This window comes from Cervus elaphus, chromosome 25, assembly GCF_910594005.1.
Source record: "Cervus elaphus chromosome 25, mCerEla1.1, whole genome shotgun sequence".
In the NCBI taxonomy this organism is placed as follows: domain Eukaryota; kingdom Metazoa; phylum Chordata; class Mammalia; order Artiodactyla; family Cervidae; genus Cervus; species Cervus elaphus.
In genome coordinates, this window is record NC_057839.1 from 70,624,225 (window position 1) to 70,645,685 (window position 21,461).

General features: G+C 47.2%; 1 long non-coding RNA gene across 1 annotated transcript; it reads left to right on the forward strand.

Annotated features, from left to right (window-relative positions):
- Positions 1 to 257: 257 nt before the first annotated feature.
- On the forward strand, positions 258 to 1,789 carry LOC122683832. Its single transcript, XR_006337835.1, has 3 exons — positions 258 to 588; positions 892 to 1,045; positions 1,445 to 1,789. It is a non-coding gene; the product is annotated as an uncharacterized LOC122683832 (long non-coding RNA).
- Positions 1,790 to 21,461: the final 19,672 nt, after the last annotated feature.

Below are 21,461 nucleotides of genomic sequence, written 5' to 3' on the forward strand. Positions count from 1 at the left end.
TCCAGATTTAACTTTTTTGGCTCACAATCTTACAGAATGTGTCTAGTTTCCAGTCCAGCGGGTTTCATCTCAAGATTCACGCACTTCATTTTGTCAGAACCCCTTGGAAGTTCTTTGCCCACTTTTGGTTATTCCTCCACTTTGGTTTCAGGTCAGCAGCAAACACACCAGCTGTGAAATTAGCCACAGGCCTTGCACACCAGCGTGTCACGTGGGGGGTGCGGGGCGGGAGCCTCCGAGATCGGGCCGTCAACATCTCCGTGGTGCCACGCCTTTCCCAAAGCACAGGCTGGAGGTGGACGTTCTCTACTGTTACCTTGGCACAAAGGTGAATTTGTTTGGAAAGTTTCAACAAAACCTACTCATCTGTTTTGCTGTCCTGGAAAACTATGGAGGGATGACCCTCGGGAAGCAAAGAAATGGTTTGCACAATGTAACTCTGAAAGTCCCCACTTTAAGTTGAAACATTACAGAGCCTGGAATTCAGAGAGGAAAATACAGATCAAGTACACTTCAGAACCCACAGGAAATGCTCTTCTATTTTGTCCTCGGATTCAGTCTGTCCCCAGCATACCTCAAACTTAAAATGTGAGTGTACCTGAAGGTCATGACACTGTATCTGAAGGTCAGCGGGCCAGTTTGAAGGTCCTTACAGGAGGGTACCTGGGTGGAAGCAGCCTCTGTGAGCCTCAAAGTAATCACCAGATTCCACACTTGCAAAGAAAACATGAGCTCAGGATTCACGCGTTGAGACGGATTTACATTCAGGGATCCTGACTTTATTTTCACCACTTCTGATCAGTTGCAAGAAATGTGTGTCTCTCCACGGAGCCACCCCGCCGTGGGGGAAGGCAGAGTCAGGTCCCACATCGCTGCATATTCTCTCTGCAGGAAGCCACCTTCCCCCCCGGGGACCAGCGGTGTATTCCTCAGTCTCCTTTAGTGTTCTTCTCTGCCTGTCTTTACTGCTAGCGGCTTGTTACTCTAATCACGAGGGTGACAGATTTTGCATTTCCTTGAACTTCCTACCAGAACAAACCTCCAGGTCTGTTTCCCTGAGTTTCACCGCAGAAGCCACAAAATAAACTCAACAAACTTTCAAATCCACATCCAGTTTTGTTCCTGGACACGGTTACTTGAACTGTCCTCTGTTCTTTGCAGAGAAACATGTTCCTGCCACAGTCACGCGTGGTTCCCTTCAAGCCCCTCAGCTTCACACGCTGAGTGCACAATTGAGTCTGTTGCACAAGTGACCACTCACAGACGGGACCCAAGAGCCGCCTGAGATCCAAACAACTGTATTGTTTCCCCAAATAGTGCATTTTTCCCTGAAAGCATCCTGGTGACCTCTGCCATGAACATCATCACCATCGGGCATGACCCCACTGACAGTCGTCACCCACAATAATTGCCGTTGACAATGACCTTTGACCTTCACTTACAGCCGTTGCCCATGACCACCACCAATCATCATTTGCTTATGACCACTGCCCACGCCCTTCCCTGTGACCTCTCACACCCATCAGGTGTGACCGTTAGCCACAACTGCAGAATTATCCACGGGTTTCAGCTTCTGCCTCTGCAGTTCAGAGAGCACGGCTGATGACAATGGGATGGATGTAGGATCCAGGCTCACACCGTTCTTGGAGAGAAAACGGTCGCACACACTTCAGCCAGGAGAGGTGGGCAGACCCCAGGCGCGGTGAGAGAGGGACTGGCCATCTACACACCACCGCCTCTCGCCTGGCGGCTCTCGGACACCCACTCGGAGGCTGGAACAGAGGCTGCAGCGGCCGCTACGAGGTGGCCTGCCCAGACTCATCAACCCCCCACGCAGAGCAGCAGGCCGACGGACGGTGCAGCTGAGCTCCAAGACCTGGGACGTGCCGCGTGCTGACAACCAGAAAACTCCAGATCCGACACTTCCTGTAAGAGACTGAGGCTCAATTCACAGTCCAGGAGTTTTCAAAGAAATGGTATCTATTCATCTGTGAGCTATACCTGGCTGAGAACCAGGAGGAAACGGGGACCATGGACCCAAATACCTACCTTGTTCATTATAATAATCGACATGCTCAGGATGAATATTTTCATGTATTTTGTCCTTTGTTAAACATAGGGACTCCTTTATCCACTCAGCATGACAGTAGTTTTAACAACCTGAAAATGCTAATCTTTGCTTTCACATTTCAAGAATTCTCCCACTTAAGCTGCAGACTTCTGTCCCTCTGATGGCCCGGTCCCTGTCTGCTTCAGTCTCATTAGCAGACCGTGTGAAATATTTAACCCCCAACAGACAATGCGCTCCCTTCCTTCCCCACCCCCACGGCAGGGTTGGTGTGGACGGGTTGAAGCAGCGAACGGGTGTGGGTTTCTCTCAACTTCACTTCCTCTTCTAATTCCTATTTCTTATTTCCCTTTGGAGCAGGACTTTTTCCTGAAGGAGAACTTTAACTTCTTGGCCAGAGGAGTGATGAGTCTCTGTCTTAATCACAAGCCCACCTCTCATTTCTTATTTTTCTCCAAAGCAGACTGATGAGATACAAATGGTGAGAAAGATTCTGAAGCCATAAATGATGTTTAGTGTATCAATAAGTACTTTCACATATGTGTGACAGCATGCTCACGTATGTATCTGCACATGTGTTTCTACACACACAGGTACATTTTGTGTATATTTGTATGTGTGTGATTGATACATTTTGTTTTTTGTCTAAGTGGGTCCTTGATGTAAAAAAACTCTAAGTAGGACAAAATAGGTCAACACAGCTTAGAGAGTGGAGGTTTCAGAAGGAAACCCTCTTTCTTGTGAGTTTTTCTCTACCGTAATGCAACACAGAGACACACAAATATTAAAGCTACAAGCTTTAATATTTAACCAGAGGCTGGTCTACTGGGGTGTATTTCTCATTTCCAGGGGGGGTGCCGGGACAAGCCGCGACCCGTTTTAATAGACATCTCCCCTCAGAAAGGGGAGGACTGTGGAGTCGTGAGGGCCCGGCGCCGCGGGGCACAATATGCTCTGTGGTCAGAGCGCGTCCTCCAGGAGCCAGGGAACGTGAGCAGAGTCTTTGTTATTAATCCGGAAATTGCATTTTTAGAACTGATATTGTCGACTACCAAAGCCCTACTCCTTCCCCTGTGGAATTTCTTTCCCTGAAAATCAAACACTGCCCCCCCATTCCCCCCAGAGTGGGGAGGCTATGGCCCACGCATCCGTCTGCCCCGGGTCTGGCGGACACCGGCCCGCGGTACGTCGCCCCCTGTCCGCAGCTGGAGCAGATGGCCTCCCCAGAAGACAGACTGTCGGGCCAAAGGGTGAGCCAGAACACGCGGGTGCTCACGGACACGGCTCTGGAGGGCAGCTGCAGCCAAGCCCTCCCCTGCCCCGAGGCTGAAGGACCATCAGACACGACAGGGCGAGGCTGGAACCACCACCCACGGGACAGCGCCTACACGTGTCTCTTTTACTTTCTGAAAGACTGTGACTCATGCCTGGTGACGGGAGTCCTTTAGACACCACCCTGCCCTCCAGTCCTGCAGAGTCTTCCCCAGCATCCTGTGCCATTGTGCAAAGAGAGCAGGCAGCCTCGGGGAGGGGGCGTCCACTTCTGGGTGCCTCTCCCGGGGCCCCTCTCTGCAGCTGGTCGTGTGGCGGGGTCATGGGGGGGCAGCCTGCAGGCGTTTTTAAGGGGACTCAGGGGCACTCGCCAGGGCTGCAGGGACGAGGCTCCTGGCCCCAGCTCCCGACCACACCACCTGAACTAGCCGGACAATCTCCCCACATGTGCGTGGGGGTGAGCACACGCCAGTCCCTCCCCAGGACTGGAGGGACTCTCACACGTGCATCCGTGTGTCACACGTGTGTGCCAATACAGCACAGCCTCCACTGTGGCGTGTCGTCTGTCCATTGGGCCGCCCTGTCCTCCCCCCGACCCCCCAGACGTCAGCGTGTCAAGCGTGGCTGGTGGGAGCTCGTCCAGGAAAGCTAGACGGTGGTTTCAGGTCAAAGCTTCAGAAAACCCACGTGCCAGCCTAATGGACCTGGCAGAGAATGGACCATCCTGCTGCCTGAGAACCACGATGAGGCTCCCCCATCACGGGAGGCCACGCTCTCCACCACCCACCCCGGCCGTGTCCTCACGGTTCCTGCTGGCAGCGTGGATGAGCGACCTCGGAGCCCGGCCGCCTCTGTGGGAAGATGAGTGAGATACAAGGAGGAGAGCGTGCAGGCTTCCGACAGCCGTTTTACAAGTTGCTCCGGGAGAGAGTGGGCATTAGAGGCCTTCAGCCTGACACATGGGTTTGTAATTACATGAATGCATTTCAATTAATACCACCTTAAACACTTCCCACTTATTTACAGCGGAGTCATTAACCCACGTGCTGAAGCTGAGCGGGCCCCAGTACCGCAGACAACACGGACAATTAGCGTGACGCCTCACCTCTGGGCGCCTACTTACTGCGGCTCTACGGCAATAAACCAGTTTACTGTCGTCATTTAAATGAGGAGAGCTGATTGTTCAAGACACATAAAACAGTTATTTAATGTTAGGAAATTATTTGCTTGTCCAAGACCTTGAAGCTTGGCAGAAAGGGCGCTGTTTAACTTCCCTCCAGCTGGAGACGCAGAAAGTTTATGGCCCTTTGGAGGAAGGTGCTGTGCTGACCACGGAGGGTAGTCTAGAAAGTCTAAGAATTTCCTAGACTTCATTTAAAACTAAAATTTACTTATGTGTGTTTTATAAGAAATTAAATGATAAGAGAAAAATGTAAAATAAAAACATAGGGGAAATAAAGGAGGCAAACACAAATAAGATAAATAGAGAGGCCACTGTTAATATCAAAGAAAGTGAAAATTAGATTAAAACATAAAATGGGAAAAGATGGATACTTTATAACAACAAAAGGTATAATTCTTGAGGAATATAGCCATGAATTTGTATTCCCTTAAGAACAAAGCTTCAGGATAACACCACAAAACTGTCATAAATGCAGGGATAAATGGACAGATTCACAGGAATTAGAGGAACCATTACCACAGCTCTTAAAATTGACAGATAGTAAGGTGTACCATAAAAGGAGGATTTGAATACACAACAGATCAACTTGACCTAATACACACAAAAAACAAATTTCCTAGCAGACAATAGAAATTATTTTCAAACACTCAAGGGGTATTTACAAAGTGGAGCATTTATTAGGTCACAAAGATAACCTCGATGAATTTCCAGAGTCTATGATGCAATACCAACTTGATCAAATATAATAAACCGACATTTGTTCTCATGAACATACAGACACATGTTAACATCAGAAGCCCCGAGCACACATCGAATGGAGAGGTGAAATATTAGATGCTTGTCTTGAAGTCAGATACACGCAATCATTACTCCTGTGGCTATGATCTCAGATAATGCAATAAGGCAAGGATAAAATGATTCGGAAGGGGCATCTGTTCTTAGTGTTAGTCTGGGGAAGGTTGAGGGCAGGAGGAGAAGGGGGCGACAGAGGATGAGATGGTGGGATGGCATCAGCGACGCGATGGACATGGGTTTGAGTAAACTCCGGGAGATGGTGAAGGACAGGAAAGGCTGGCGTGCTGCAGTCCTTGGGGTCACAAAGAGTCAGACACAACTGAGCAACTGAAAAACAGTGTTGGTCTGTGTAAGCAAGAAGGATGTTGATAACTTGGAACAAACTACTCAGGTGAGTCCGAACTGTGAATGGAGAGAAAGGAGAGGCAGACTGTGGAATGGTTTGCCGTTCGTGGCCCCAGGAGTGAGGACCCCCAAGAACATAATGAGACTCCTGGAGTTAAAATCCCTGGTCAAATGTGTCCTGCAGAATGTCACTTTATCTTTCGGGCAGATAAAGGATCTCCTCTTTATGGTCCTAACATTATATGGGTTAAAAGCACATTAATTGAAAAAAGGGTAAGTAACGGCATCCCGCAGAGTTTCTCAACTCTGTCCTGGGCAGCCTGGGGAGGAGTCAGGAAGGAATCTGTGCAACAGACAGATGAGGACGGTGCTAAGGGCAGGTGTGATTTATACACACAGACTTGAGCCTGGGTGCCTAGGAACCTCCTTGTACACTCATCCTCTGCTCAGAAAATTGGCCCCACCAAAAAATGAGGAATAAACAGGGAGCCAACAAGAGGAAAAGTACTGAAAAAGCAGAGAGGAAGCTCGTCATATGAAGAGATTTGATTATTCACCAGGAAACCTACGCTGCTCAGCTGAAAGCAGGGAAGGGAGGTCATCCCGGGAGAGGAGAGGAGACATCCCTGAGTCAGACGCTGGGAGCCCGGGACCCCCGTGGCCAGGGTCCCACCTTGAGCAGAAGTGCTGGAGTCTCTCCATTCCTCTGCCGCGGGGCTTCCTGAAGCCAAGACAGGCCCCTCAGTTCCCAGCCTCTGCCCATGTTGTGTTGGATTGCTTCTTTTCCTATTACTGACTTTTCAGAGTTCTTTATGTATTCAGAATACAAGGCCATATCAGATATGTGATTTGAAAGTATTTTTCCCAGTGTCTGGCCTGTCTCTTCACTCTCTTTATAGAGAAGCTACTGATTCTGATGAGGTAAATGGTATCAATTTTTCCTTTTTTAGATCATGGTCTTGACATTACATCTGAGAAATATTTGTCTAACCCAAAGTCCTGAAGATTTCATCCTGCGTTTTCTTCTAGAAGCTTAGTAGTCTTCATTTTTATTTATGTCTATAATCCGTTTCAAGAGTAGGACACGACTGAGTGACTGAACTGAACTGATAATACATTTCGAGTATATTTTGTACATGGTGCAAAGAATAAGTCAGGTTCATTTTTTAAAAAACAGATCACTGGTTGTTCTAGAAGGATAGGAAAACTATCTTTTCTCCACTGAATTGTTTTTGTAGATATATCAAAAATCAATCAATATATACATGGGTCTTTTTCTGGATTCCCTATTCAATTCTATTGCCTCGTTTGTCTAAAGAATAAATCCTAAAAATAATACAGAATGTCCTGAGATCAGATAGTGAAAAATTTCCAAGTTTGATCTTCTATTTCAAAGTTATTTGACTATGCTTATTTTATACCTGCACATGAATTTTACAATTAGATTGTTAATTTCTGCAAGAAAGGGAGGAGCTGCTAAATGTTGGTTGGTGTTTCACAGAATCCATGTATAAATCTGGGGTGCACTGACATGTCAATGAGAATTAGTCTCCCAATCAATTTCTATGTAAATATCTCCATTTAATTATGTCTATTTTAATTGCTCATCAAAACTATGAAATTTTCAGTGTATAGGTCTTGTACTTTTTGTCAGGTTTGTCCCTAAGTGCTTCATATTTTTATGATATTGTGGTTGGTATTTTTTCATTTTTATTTCCAATGTTATCAGTATTTAAAGACAATAGATTTTTGTATACTGATCTTATATTCTGTGACTTTGTCAAGCTCACATATTATTTCTAGTAGCTGTTTTATAGATTTCATGGAATTTTCTGCATAAATAAGTGTGCTGTCTGCAAATTAAGACAGTTTTACCTTTTTTCTCCAGAGTCTGTATTTTATCAGTTCTCTTGCATAACTGTCACCCTGGCTGGAACCTTCAACACAAAGTTGATGAGAAGTGGTGAGAAGGGGCGTATTCATCCTATCTTGCTCTTAATGGAGACATAGTCAGAATTTCATCAGTAAGTGCAGGGTTAGTACAGGTGCTTCTTCACTAAATGTTTGGTGTGTTCAGCAGAGAAGCCATGTGGGCCTGGATTCTTCTTTGTGGGAAGATTTTTAACTATATACTCAATGTATTGGAGATATATATATATCTCCACATATATATGGCCAGTCAGATTATCTATTTTTCCTTTATGAGTTTTGGTAGTTTCTGTCTTCCAAGGTATAGTCCATTTTATCTAGGTTTTTTAAGTTGTTGGCATAAAATTTATTCAAATTATAATAATTATAGTTATTATAATGCCTATCGTAATTATTATAATCTCAATATCTATAGAAGCTGCAGTTGCATGTAACTATATTGGTAATTTGTGCTTTCTTTTTTTCCTCTAGTTTGACTTGAGGTTTATTAATTTTTTCTATTTTCCAAAGATTCAGCTTTGGGTTTTAAGGCTTTTGTTCAATGTTTTCTAATTTTTCTAATTTGTTGATTCCTGTCTAATACTTATTATTTCCTTTCTTCTCTTACATTGAGTTTCATTTTCTCTTATCTTTCAAATTTACTAAGGCAGAATCTGACATAAGTGACTTGAGGCTTTTCTTCTTTTCTAATAATAGAAATTTAGTTCATAAAATTTCCTGCAAGCGCTGCTTCAGATACACCTTGAAATGGTGATATTTTGCTGTTTTGCTTGCATTCTTATACTTTCTGATTTCTCTCTTGATTTCTTATATAACCCATTGATTAGCTAGGAGTGTGTTATTTGATTTCCAAGTATTTGGAAATAGTCCAGACGTCTTCTTTGTTATTTTTTTCTATGAGGTAGGGTTTCAACACAAAAATCCGGGGGAAACACAGCTGGTCCGTCCCAGCACTGCAGTTTGAAAACCAGTCAGGGGACCAGGGCAATCGTAAACTAGATCGGGGATCAGAGCAATCACAAATTCACCTCATCTGTTCTCTTCTCAGAATCACCATCCCTGCCACGCAGGGTAGAGGACAAAAAGTCCCTCGAATACAAGCCGTGACAGCTCCAAACCAGAGGCCCGGCTCTGGAAAAACGTATGTTGGTGGCCAGTTTTATCACTGGGCATGCCCCAAATGAATCTTCAGATAAAACAGAATGTGAAGGTTTTATTAAAGTGATAAAAATGAGCTCATGGTAACCTATATATGTGTCATTATCCAAGTCACTGTGTGCTTGTTTAGCGCTCAAACCAGCCAAGCTGTTTTTCCAGGAGGAAGATTTGATGACTGGTGTGTGGGACCAACCGGAGAAGGCAATGGCACCCCACTCCCATGGACAGAGGAGCCTGGTGGGCTGAAGTCCATGGGGTCTTGAAGAGTTGGACACGACCGAGGAACTTCACTTTCACTTTTCACTTTTATGCATTGGAGAAGGAAATGGCAACCCACTCCAGTGTTCTTGCCTGGAGAATCCCAAGGACGGGGGAGCCTGGTGGGCTGCCGTCTATGGGGTCGCACAGAGTCGGACACGACTGAAGCGACTTAGCAGCAGCAGTGTGGGACCAACACTGGGTCGCATCATTGTTATAAACCCTCACAGGTGGAGCCAAGCCTCTTTCATCAAGGGTGGGGAGGGATGGACCTCAACCCAGAGCAGCAATGCTCTATGAGAATAGTTTGAAGCAATGAGCCTATTTAGAAAAGCTCTTATATTAAAACATTCAGATTGTGCCTTCACTCTAATCATGTAAGTTGGTCGATTTTTTTTTTCTGTAAAAATATCTTTTCAAGGAAGGACATTTATCAGCTACAGCCGAGCACTGAAGGATGTGGTGGAGGAGGAAGACCTCAGGGTCTGAACCCACCATGGCAGGCGGCCCGGGCCAGTGGGGCCGGAGCAGCTGACAGCCAGATGCTGTCCATTCGGGCAAGGATGCCGGAGGGCCACCCAAGGACAGGGGCACGGACACATGTGGCCACGGTGCCCGCTGCTAAAACAGCCCCTGGAGGTACTCTCAGGGCCCTCATGGCACCTGTGGTTAAAGTCCACTGGGAGTGACCGCTGCGCCCCAGGGAGACAGGAGGCAACCATCTCTCCTCTGATTCCTGCGGCTCCGGGGCAGGGGGCACAGCGAGACGCTGCCTGGGGCACAGCCCACTGCAGCTGGTGTTTCAAAATAAAAACTCAAAGCGGCGGCACATGGGGAGCCTGAATATAACTCCAGACGCGATCCATCCCAAGTCACTGAACACAAGAACGACGCAGTGCCAGCGCAGGGGAATTAGTGAGCACAAAGTGACATCTCATTCTTGACAGCTGGACGCTGATTGCTCTCATCAAGGGGGTCACAGAGTGAAGGTCTGTTTTGATGGTGACCACGTACCTCTTAATGAAAGTGAAAGAGGAGAGTGGAAAAGTTGGCTTAAAGCTCAACATTCAGAAAACTAAGATCATGGCACCCAGTCCCATCACTTCATGGCAAATAGATGGGGAAACAGTGGAAACAATGACAGACTTTATTTTCCTGGACTCCAAAGTCACTGCAGATGGTGACTGTAGCCATGAAATTAAAAGACGCTTGCTCCTTGGAAGAAAAGCTATGATCAACCTAGACAGCATATTAAAAAGCAGAGACATTACTTTGCCAACAAAGGTCCATCTAGTCAAAGCTATGGTTTTTCCAGTGGTCATGTACGGATGTGAGAGTTGGACTATAATGAAAGCTGAATGCCAAAGAATTGATGCTTTTGAACTGTGGTGTTGGAGAAGACTCTTGAGAGTCCCTTGGACTGCAAGGAGATCCAACCAGTCCATCCTAAAGGAAATCAGTCCTGAATATTCATTGGAAGGACTGATGCTGAAGCTGACACTCCAATACTTTGGCTACCTAATGCGAAGAGCCAACTCATTGGAAAAGACCCTGATGTCGCGAAAGATTGAAGACAGGAGGAGAAGGGGACGACAGAGGATGAGATGGTTGGATGGAGTCACTGACATGATGGACAAGAGTTTGAGTAAACTCCGGGAGTTGGTGATGGACAGGGAGGCCTAGAGTGCTGCAGTCCATGGAGTCACAAAGAGTCGGACACAAATGAGTGACTAAACTAAACTAAACTGACCTAAGTCTTTGAGAACTGCCAAGGACAGGGAGTTTTTAATTTATCAAAAGTTATCTCCATGGAGTGGAGCAAAACTATATGGAAGAGGAATGTTTTGTGAAAGTTTACTGTAAATCAAAGGTGACTTGTAAGTGACCGATAAGTAAAAATGGTGTCATCACCCATGAGGGGTGTCCTGTGGTTCCTGATGGGGGTGTAACTCAAGAGGATTCACTATCATCACTGCCTCCAAATTCAGTGCTGGAAATTCTAAAGGCCCGCTCAGCAGAAGCAGCTGCATCTATCCACTGACTTTCCCACCAACTCAATTAAAGATTCCACCTAAAGCCGGAGGGAAAGCCCTTCACAGTGATGCTCCTGGTGTCAGACTTTAAAATGAGCTCTTAGGGAGAACAGAAATGGAGATAATGCAGGAAACAAGACTTGTTAGGAAACATCTGTGTAGGGCGTTTATATTCAGTGAATATAAATGAATATAAATTCAGTGAATATATAGTGAATTCAGTGAATCAGATGTTTTCTACCCTTCCCTTCTATTTTCTAAGTTGAGAGTCTCCTCTACCCACTTCATCTTATTAAGAACATTACAGAAAATTTGATTTCCTTTGTTTTTCTAACATATTTCTTTTTTTGTAATATATATATTTTTATTAAAGTCTAGTTGACTTACAATGTTTCAGGTACACAGCAAATGGATTCAGTTATCCAAATACACATATTATTTTTGAAATTATTTTCTATCATAGGTTATTGCAAAATATTGACTATGGTTCCCTATGCTATACAGTAAACCTCTGTTGCTTGTTGTATAATCTATTTTTTAATTAGAAATCTAGCATTCTATTCATACTAAGTCAAAGTGGAATCAAAATGTCATAATTTTTTTAGTTAGGCAAAAAATCATAAGTTTTCTAAAATATATATATTATACTTATCTTATATATGTATACAAAATCTTTTTTACTTACACTTGATAAAGTCTTGAAAAAGAACATCAAAAAAAGTGAGAGATGGACAAAACATATTTCTAGCATATTAATTTTGTACAATATTCTAAAATACTGGGGAAAGCTAAAGTCTAACATTTTCTGATCTCAAATTTTAAATTAAAATTGCACAAATTTTAAATTGCTGTTAGAATAGAGAATATATTCTGTATTCTTCAAGCTACCAAACAAAATCTGGGTCTCCCAGGTGGCTGGTCAGTAAAGAATCCATCTCCCAATGCAGGAGACACAGGAGACGGGGATTCAATCCCTGGGTCAGAAGATTCCCCTGGAGAAGGAAATGGCAACCCACTCCAGTATTCTTGCCTGGAGAATCCCATGGACAGAGGAGCCTGGTGGACTATAGTCCGTGGGGTCACAAAAGTCAGACACAACTTAGAGACTGAGAATGCACGAACGCACCAAACAAAACCGGATGAAGATATAAACCAAGTTTAAATGCATATGTGTGCTGCGTTATATGAACTAAAAGAGGACCTGCGATCTCTAAGGAATGTAACAATTTAAAGACGACAGATTCTGGCTTCCCCTGGTGGGCGGCCGTCCGCGGGGTCACACAGAGTCGGACACGACTGAAGTGACTTGGCCGCAGCAGCAGCAGTGTCTGTTTGGTGCAGTCTGTCCCTTGGGAGGGCAGCACAAACGTTTCTCTGCCCTCCATCAGTCACATCTGCACGAAGCCTGCCCCACAGTCTGAATGGTTACTCACTGTCAGGAATGAACTTGGGAGCACGGGCAGCAGAAGGCACCTCTGGGGTCTGGAGGGTTATCCACCCTAGGCCACCAAGCCAATCCCTTCCTAAGGGGCTCTGTCACCAGAGCCTGGGCTTTTGTTTGCAATCCCTTTGGCAACACCTGAACACCAAGACCCGGGTCAAGGAGCAAAGGCTTTGGCAAAGCACAATTGGAGAGAAGAGACGGAAGGCTGGTCACCGCTGAGTCCCACCACGGGCACTCGGGGTCTGCTATTCAGATACTTCCGTACTGAACTGTGTCTGCCTTTGAGGAATCCGCGTCCAAGGGTCTGCTTGCAACTGGGTCTAATAATCAACACACAGTATGAATTCCTCTTCTCCTAACTTCAGTAATGATTTGACTAACCATTTAAAGCAGACTTCACCACTTCCCCTAAACTAACTCGCATTCAACTGAACAAGGCAGCTTCATGGTAAAGGTATAAGTCGGCACCTTATTAAAATGAGGATTGGCAGAATTTTGGCTAAGGATAAGGTATGATTATATTGAACTAGAAAAAAAAAAATCCATGAATATAATTCCGTTTTCTTCAATGAAATTATGTGAAACAAATATTTTCGACCTGAGTGTTAAAATTTAAATGAAACATTAATTTTAATAGACCCAGGTAGCTGAATGTGCTATACCCTTTATTAAACCAAAAGTTTTTGTGGAAAATATTTACATTTTGCTTTTCTCTTTTTCTCAACATTGTCTAATACATTGTTGGTGATAAAATTTTAATGAATAAGCAAAATAATGGAGGAAGAAAGGAAAGAAGGAAGGAAGACATTGGTCTCTCTATAACATCTTATTATATTAATGTCGGTGAGTTTCAAAATTTTAAGATAAAATAAGTAAGTCTTTTTTCCTCTTTAAAATAGCCAATAAAATGAAAGATTTCAAAATTCACTGAAAGTGTTAATCCCAAGGAAATCCAAGGCCTCTTCAGCATCAGTTCAAAATACATTCTGCTAAATGTTTTTGATACAGCAATTGACTTATCTGTTAATATTCACTGTTTTTTAGCTCAGATTTAAATTTTTACCTTGTTATTTTCTGATGGCACAAGTAAGTTTTAATAAGTATTTTTAAGTGAGTGGCAACAACTCTTTTTCTACCATAAAAGAAAGTAAAAGAAAATTTTTAATAAAATTTTAAAATCACCCATAACCACACAGAACTAATTTCAATTTTATTCTTTCCTTTTCAGTCTTTGTTCATGCATATACTGTTTTAAAATTTGCTTTTATAGAATATAAGCAATATTGCACTCTACTTCTCTTTTATTGAACATAATTATTACATTTTGCAACACTACCCACAATAATCTTAAAAGAGCTATATATTATAAAGCTCATTGAGTGCCTGCCCCACACTGTTTTAACCATGTGTCAATGTTTGGTATTCACGTTGTTTCTAATTGTTCACTGTTTAAAATAATACTCCAGTTAATATCTTTTTACACGTGGGGTTTGTTGTGTGAGCTGTTACACAATTCACATAACATGAAACTTACCATTTTCAGCTGTACAGTTCAGTGGCTTTTAGTATTTTCTCAGTGTACGGCAACCTCCACCCTATGTCATTCCAGGACGTTTTCGACATTCGGAATGAAATTTAGGGTCAGCTTTTCCATTTCTGCACACACACAGGCCACCGCAATCTTAATACACACTCATTTGATTGCGTTGGGGAGCACAGTCATCTTTACAATAGTAAGTCTTCCAGTCCATGAGCATGGAGTGCCTTCCCCCTTACTGAGGTCTTTTTAAATTTCTCTTGACAATATTTCATAGTTTAGGGTGTTCAAGTCTCACACGTCCTGAGTTAAATATATCACTAGGTGTTTTATCCTTTTTGGTGCTATTATTGATCACTTCAGTTCAGTTCAGTTGCTCAGTCATGTCCAACTCTTTGAGACCCCATGGACTGCAGCACACCAGGCCTCCCTGTCCATCACCAACTCCCGGAGCTTACTCAAACTCATGTCCATCGAGGTGGTGATGCCATCCAGCCATCTCATCCTCTATCATCCCCTTCTCCTCCTGCCTTCAATCTTTCCCAGCATCAGGGTCTTTTGCAAGGAGTCAGTTCTTCTCATCAGGTGGCCAAAGTATTGGAGCTTCAGCTTCAGCATCAGCCCTTCCAAAGAATATTCAGGACTGATTTCCTTTAGGATTGGTTGGTTTGATCTCCTTGCGGTACAAGGGACTCTTAAGAGTCTTCTCCAACACCACAGTCCAAAAATTCTATTTATACCTTTGGGGGGGGGGGGGACGGTTGCCCATTGTGAAGGAGTAGAAATACAAGTGATTTTTATATGTTGATTTTGTCCTCCAACTTCGCTCTCTCATTTACTAGCTTTAAGTGCATTTTATGGATTATTTCAGAGTTTCTGTCTATAATATCAGGTAATCTGTGAACAGAAATAGTTTTGTTCCTCCTTCCCAATGTGGATGCTATTTATTTCTTTTTCTTGCCTACCCGCCCTGGCTAGAACTTCCAACACAATTTTAAGAGAAGCAGTGAGCACAGCCTTCCTCATCTTGCTCTTGATCTTAGGAGGTAAGCTTCCAGGCTCTCACCACTGAACATGATGTCAGCTGTGGGCTTTTCATAGATATGCTTGAACTTGCTAAGAACAGTTCCTTCTATTCCTCATTTACTGAGTGTTTTTAATCATGATAAGATGTTAGCTTTTTCAAAAGCCTTTTCTGCATCAATAGAGATTATCCTTGTTCTCTCTTCATTCTATTAATATGATGTATCACATTGTTTAATTTTTGAATGTTGAAACACCCTCATATTCTTGGGATAAATCCCATTTGGTCATGGAGTTTAATCCTCTTAATAGCATCCTTTGGGATGCTAGATTTTTGCTGAGGATTTCTGCATCTGTTTTGATAAGGGACACAGAGCTATAGTTTTCTGTCTGATGTCATGGCCTTGTAGATGTTAGGTGGTGCTCCATCTTCTAACTTGTTGGAAAAGTGTGAGAATGGTTGGTGTTCATTCTTCTTCAAATGTGCGATGAAGTTCAACAATGAAGGGATCTGGCCTTATTCACTGAGAAGTTTTTTAAATTATTGACTCAATTTCTCACTTATTACAGATTTATAAACATTCACTCTTTCTTCTTGGGTCAGTTTTGGCACCATGTGTGTTTCTAGGGATATGTCCATTTTATTTAGGTTATCTAATCTGTCCGCATAGAATCGACCACAGTATTCTTATATTTTTGGCTGCACCAGGTCTTAGTTGCAGCAGGTGGCTCTTAAATGTTCTTAATGTGGGACCTAGTTCCCCAACCAGGACTCCAGCCCAGGACCTCTGCATTGGGAGCCTGGAGTCTTAATCATGGGACCACCAGGGAAGCCCCTCATATAATTATTTTTATTTCTATAAATATGTAGTAATGCCCTTGCTTTTATTCCTGAATTTGGTAAATAGAGTTGTCTATATCATTTCTTGATTAATCTAACTAAAAGCTTGTCAATATTTTTATCTTTTCAAAGAACCAATGTTTAGGTTCATTCATTCCCGCTTGCTTTTCCTCTCTCTAGTTCACTTTTCTCTGATTTAATATTTGTTATTTCTTTCTTCTTGCTTTCAGATCAGTTTACTCTTTTTCTTGTTCTTAAGGTGGAAGGTTATGTTGTTTATTTGAAATCTTCTTTAAGGAAGGCCTTTTGGAGCACTGTTTCCACTGTCCCACAAGTTTACTGCATTGTTTTCATTTTCATTCCTCTCCAAGCATTTTCTAAAGTCCCTTGTGATTTCTTCATTGACTCTTTGGCTGTTTAGGTGTGTGTCATTTCATATCTGCATAGCTGTAGATCTTCCAGATTTCCTTCAGTTACTAATGTTTCATTGCGGTTGGAGAAAACATTTTGTAGCATTTGCTTTTTAAGTGTATTAAGACTTGTTTTGCGGTCTCACACATGTGGCTGATATACCCATCACAAAATAGACACCAAGGTAGAGAATATAACCGAAGAAAAAGATGGGTGTTTCATCTTGGAAAACCGTCACTCCACCAGGACAAAATGCCATTCCAATTAGTGTGCATTTACACTGCAGCCTCAGACATATAAAATAAGAGCTGGAAAATTTTAAAGCAGAAATAAATAAATCCCCAATTTCAGAAATAGATTTTAACCCAACACTCTCGGTGACGCCAAAAGAAGTCGACAAACAGGTTTTGGGATTTAGAAATCTAGAGCAGTGCAGAAGCAACCATGGGCCTGGCGTGTGGAGAAGACCTCTCCCGACAGCATGACACGTGTGTGCTCCTGTGGAGGACACGCCTGGCCAGTCTCCACAGAGCAGGCCAGGGGGTAGGCTGCAGCAAGCCCCCAAACCGAAACCATCCCAGGAGCGTTGTCTGATTGCCTATGGTTATCCTAGCATTCGATGACCATAGGGTGACCGAATAATCCCCGTGTTTGTAAATAAATAGCCACTGAACGGAAGAAGAAATCCTGACCGAAACACAGCTACAGATTGAGCTGAATTAAAGTGTGTCTACGCAGTTAACTTGTGCACAAGAGACGCAGCCTCCAGCTCGTGTGTCAGAAAAGAGGGAAAGCTAAAGAACGAGGCTGCCCTTGATTTATTCAAACGATGTTCGTGTGCCTCAGTCAAGTTTTTGCGTTTTCTCTACGCACCTCTCTGCATTTGCCTGGATCCTTCGTGGTTCCAGAAGTCAGGACCGCAGCTGGCAGGAGGACTGTGAGGCACCACCTTGGTCAAAGCGTTTTAGGGGCACGAACGAGACCTGGTGATTGAGACGATCTACATTACAGCAACATGCGCCGCAGAAATAATTAGTGCCAAAACTCAGGGATGCTGACACCCACATTTTGGAGACCTGATCGGCACCGCCGTCTTCCTTCTCCCCAGCGGAGGACTCACCCTTTCACTGGAGACCACGCCCATCCCAGCCCAGCGGAGGACTCACGCCTGTGATGGGGCCCACGTCCACCCCAGGCCCAGCGGAGGACTCACTCCTGCGATGGACACCACGCCCATCCCAGCCCAGTGGAGAACGCACCCCTGCGATGGACACCACGCCCACCGCAGCCCAGCGGAGGACTCACCCCTGCGATGGACACCACGCCCACCCCAGCCCAGCGGAGAACGCACCCCTATGACAGAGACCACGCCCATCCCAGCCCAGCGGAGGACTCACCCCTGCGATGGACACCACGCCCACCCCAGCCCAGCGGAGGACTCACCCCTGTGATGGAGACCACGCCCACCGCAGGCCCAGCGGAGAACGCACCCCTATGACAGAGACCACGCCCATCCCAGCCCAGCGGAGGACTCACCCCTGCGATGGACACCACGCCCACCGCAGCCCAGCGGAGGACTCACCCCTGCGATGGACACCACGCCCACCCCAGCCCAGCGGAGGACTCACCCCTGTGATGGAGACCACGCCCACCGCAGGCCCAGCGGAGAACGCACCCCTATGACAGAGACCACGCCCATCCCAGGCCCAGCGGAGGACTCACCCCTGTGATGGACACCACGCCCACCGCAGGCCCAGCGGAGAACGCACCCCTATGACAGAGACCACGCCCATCCCAGCCCAGCGGAGGACTCACCCCTGCGATGGACACCACGCCCACCCCAGGCCCAGCGGAGAACGCACCCCTGCGATGGAGACCACGCCCACCCCAGGCCCAGCGGAGGACTCACCCCTGCGATGGAGACCACTCCCACCCCAGCCCAGTGGAGGACTCACCCCTGCGATGGAGACCACTCCCACTCCAGCCCAGTGGAGGACTCACCCCTGCGATGGAGACCACTCCCACCCCAGCCCAGCGGAGAACGCACCCCTGCGATGGACACCACGCCCACCCCAGGCCCAGCGGAGGACTCACCCCCGTGATGGAGACCACTCCCACCCCAGGCCCAGTGGAGAACGCACCCCTGCAATGGACACCACGTCCACCCCAGGCCCAGCGGAGGACTCACCCCCATGATGGAGACCACTCCCACCCCAGGCCCAGCGGAGAACGCACCCCTGCAATGGACACCACGTCCACCCCAGGCCCAGCGGAGGACTCACCCCCGTGATGGAGACCACTCCCACCCAGGCCCAGCGGAGGACTCACCCCCACGATGGGGATCTGGCCAATCCAAAGCAGCACCTCAACTGGGCGCTTCAGGGACGGCGGGCGGTGTGCCCGCGGACTGTGGCGCTGACACCTCTGGGGGCCACGCTGGCCCACGAGGGTACTTGGTGCCCCGGTCTCTCCGGGAAGCCGGCAGCGTGTGCAGCAGGCCGTCGGTGACCCAGGCGTCCCATCCCACTGCCGTCTGGGGCCCTTCTCCAGCGACACTGAGGAATCTACCGTCTTGACCTCTTGAAGCTTCTGGATCCCCCGAATCTCACAGAGCTGGTTTCTGTGTGGGCCAGAGGGGTGTCACTGGGGTGACCGGTGACCAATGGACACGTCCCTGCCCACTGCAGCCCCCCTCTGGCCTCTGACTCCTTGGGCTTCAGCCACTTCCTGCTCACAGGGAAGTTCCCAGAGGAGGATCAAGTTAGTACCTTGTTCCCTTCGTTTCTCTCCATTTCCCATCTAATAAAACCCCCCAACAACAATCCCACCATGTGCAACCTGAAACAAGTCATCAAATCAAACTCCCAAAGGTCGTGGTGGAGAAAACGCTGTCTTGATCTTAGTCTCTGGCAAACACGTGTCTGAACTCTTTAAAAGCAGAATTCTTTTATTCATCCATACAACTGTGGGGAGACCCTGGGCTGGATTAGGTAAAAACCTCAGCAGCTTGACCTTGACCATTTGGCCTCCAAAGAAACATGCCCCCCCCAGCTGTGTGGCGACCAAAGGACCTCAGCGCACTGACACCTCATTTCAACCCCCGCTGAGGAAGGAGCCCCCGAGAAGACGGGCGTCATCTCAGGGACACAGAGCCGTCACTGGTGACCGAAGGGATGGTTTCAGCAAGTGGGACAGACATCTATAAACCCCGCCGTAATCACTGAGCAGACGGTCACCCATCCATCACCCACTCGACCAGCGCACCCTGGTCGTGCTCCGCGCACGTCGGAGGCACCGAGACTCAGAGGAGGCGGACGGGCCCCCTGCCCCCGCCCCAGGCCCTCCGTGCCCTGGAGGGTGGGGGAGACCAGATGGCGGCGAGCAAGGCGACGCGCGGGGCTAGGGCCCCAGCTGGGACCTCGTCCTTCCTCTTGTCTCTCCTGGTTCACTCGGCAGATCTGCCGGGGACGGGAGGAGGTGGAAAGCCACTCTCCCTGCATGCGGACTGAAACCGGAGCCTCCCCGCCAAGTCACCAGCAAGGCCCAGGGGCAGAGCCTCCCCTGGGGCACAGGTGGGCGTGGGGGCGGGGCATCTACCTGGGCCACAGGTGGGTGTGGGGGCGGGACATCTACCTGGGGCACAGGTGGGCGTGGGGGCCTCTACCTGGGACACAGGTGGGTGTGGGGGCAGGGCATCTACCTGGGGCACAGGTGGGCGTGGGGGCCTCTATCTGGGGCACAGGTGGGCGTGGGGGTCTCTACCTGGGATACAGGTGGTCATGGGGGTAGGTCCTCCACCTGAAGCACAGGCGGGCATGGAGATGGGTCCCCCCCAAGGCACAGGTGGGCACAGGGGTAGGGCCTTCACCTGGGACACAGGTGGGTTCTATGAACACAAGTTAGTTCCCTTTAGCATTCAGCAGCTACATTTCAACCTTGTGATTATTTTAGCATCACTTTAGTCCTTCCTAGTCCTTCCTAGGAAGAAGGCAATGGCAACCCACTCCAGTACTCTTGCCTGGAAAATCCCATGGATGGAGGAGCCTGGTAGGCTGCAGTCCGTGGGGTCGCTAAGGGTCGGACAGGAGACTGAGCGACTTCACTTTCACTTTTCACTTCATGCACTGGAGAAGGAAATGGCAACCCACTCCAGTGTTCTTGCCTGGAGAATCCCAGGGACCACAGAGCCTGGTGGGCTGCCGTCTATGGGGTCGCATAGAGTCGGACACGACTGAAGTTACTTAGCAGCAGCAGCAGACCCTGACCAGAGCTAATCCTGTTTTCCAAAGACAGGAGGCCTTTATTCGCTGATTGACAGAGTGGAATCTTTTCTTCTCTTCTGGGCCCCGGAGGTCCACACACAGAGCAAACGCGACCGTGAAGCACACGCTCCCAGACCCCGCTCCTGCTGTCAGAGAGCTGGACCCACAGAGCCTGGGGGGGGCAGGAGCCCTGCCTCGTGTGGAGTAGAAACCAGGCCTTCAGAACAGTCCCAGGGGACGAAAACCTAGAAAGGATGATCGCGGCAAGCGCGCGGTTTCTGCGAAGACTCTTCTTTAAAGCTTCATCCCCCACTGCCCGCTGAGACTCAGGTCTTAGTGAGCCCCCAGTGTCTTCACTCAGTCTTTGCCAAGGAAGGGCTTCAAGGACGGCGTTTCTTACCTGTGCCCGGACTGGTGAGGGCAGGCTGACTGCTCTAGCACACAGACGCTGTTCTTCAGTTATTAAGTCGTGTCCGACTCTCTGCGACCCCATGGACAAACAGACATAAAACTCCACAGAATTCACGTCCCTCTGAAGGGAAGGGCCGGGCATGGGGCACGGGCCTCTGCTCCACATGGACATGCAGGGGCCCCAGCTGTGCCCTGCTGGCTGGGCGTGGGGCCTTGAGGACATCGGGGCTGGGAAGAAGACTGGAGGATGGTTCCTTTACGTCCGAGAGCGGACCTAGCATGCTTCTCTCCACCCGTGAGCTGCGGGTCAGACGTGGACGGTGTATGAATGCCGTAAGCGGGGACTTGGCCGTGGGCGCGGGAGGATGAACACAGCAGTGGGTTTCAGCAGCTCTGCACCGCATCCTGTTCCGAAACTCGGGAGGCAGAGGCCACGCCTTCTCTCAGGGGGTCCACCAGAGCCGAGCCTGTCCCGTTGTGGGTGCTCACGG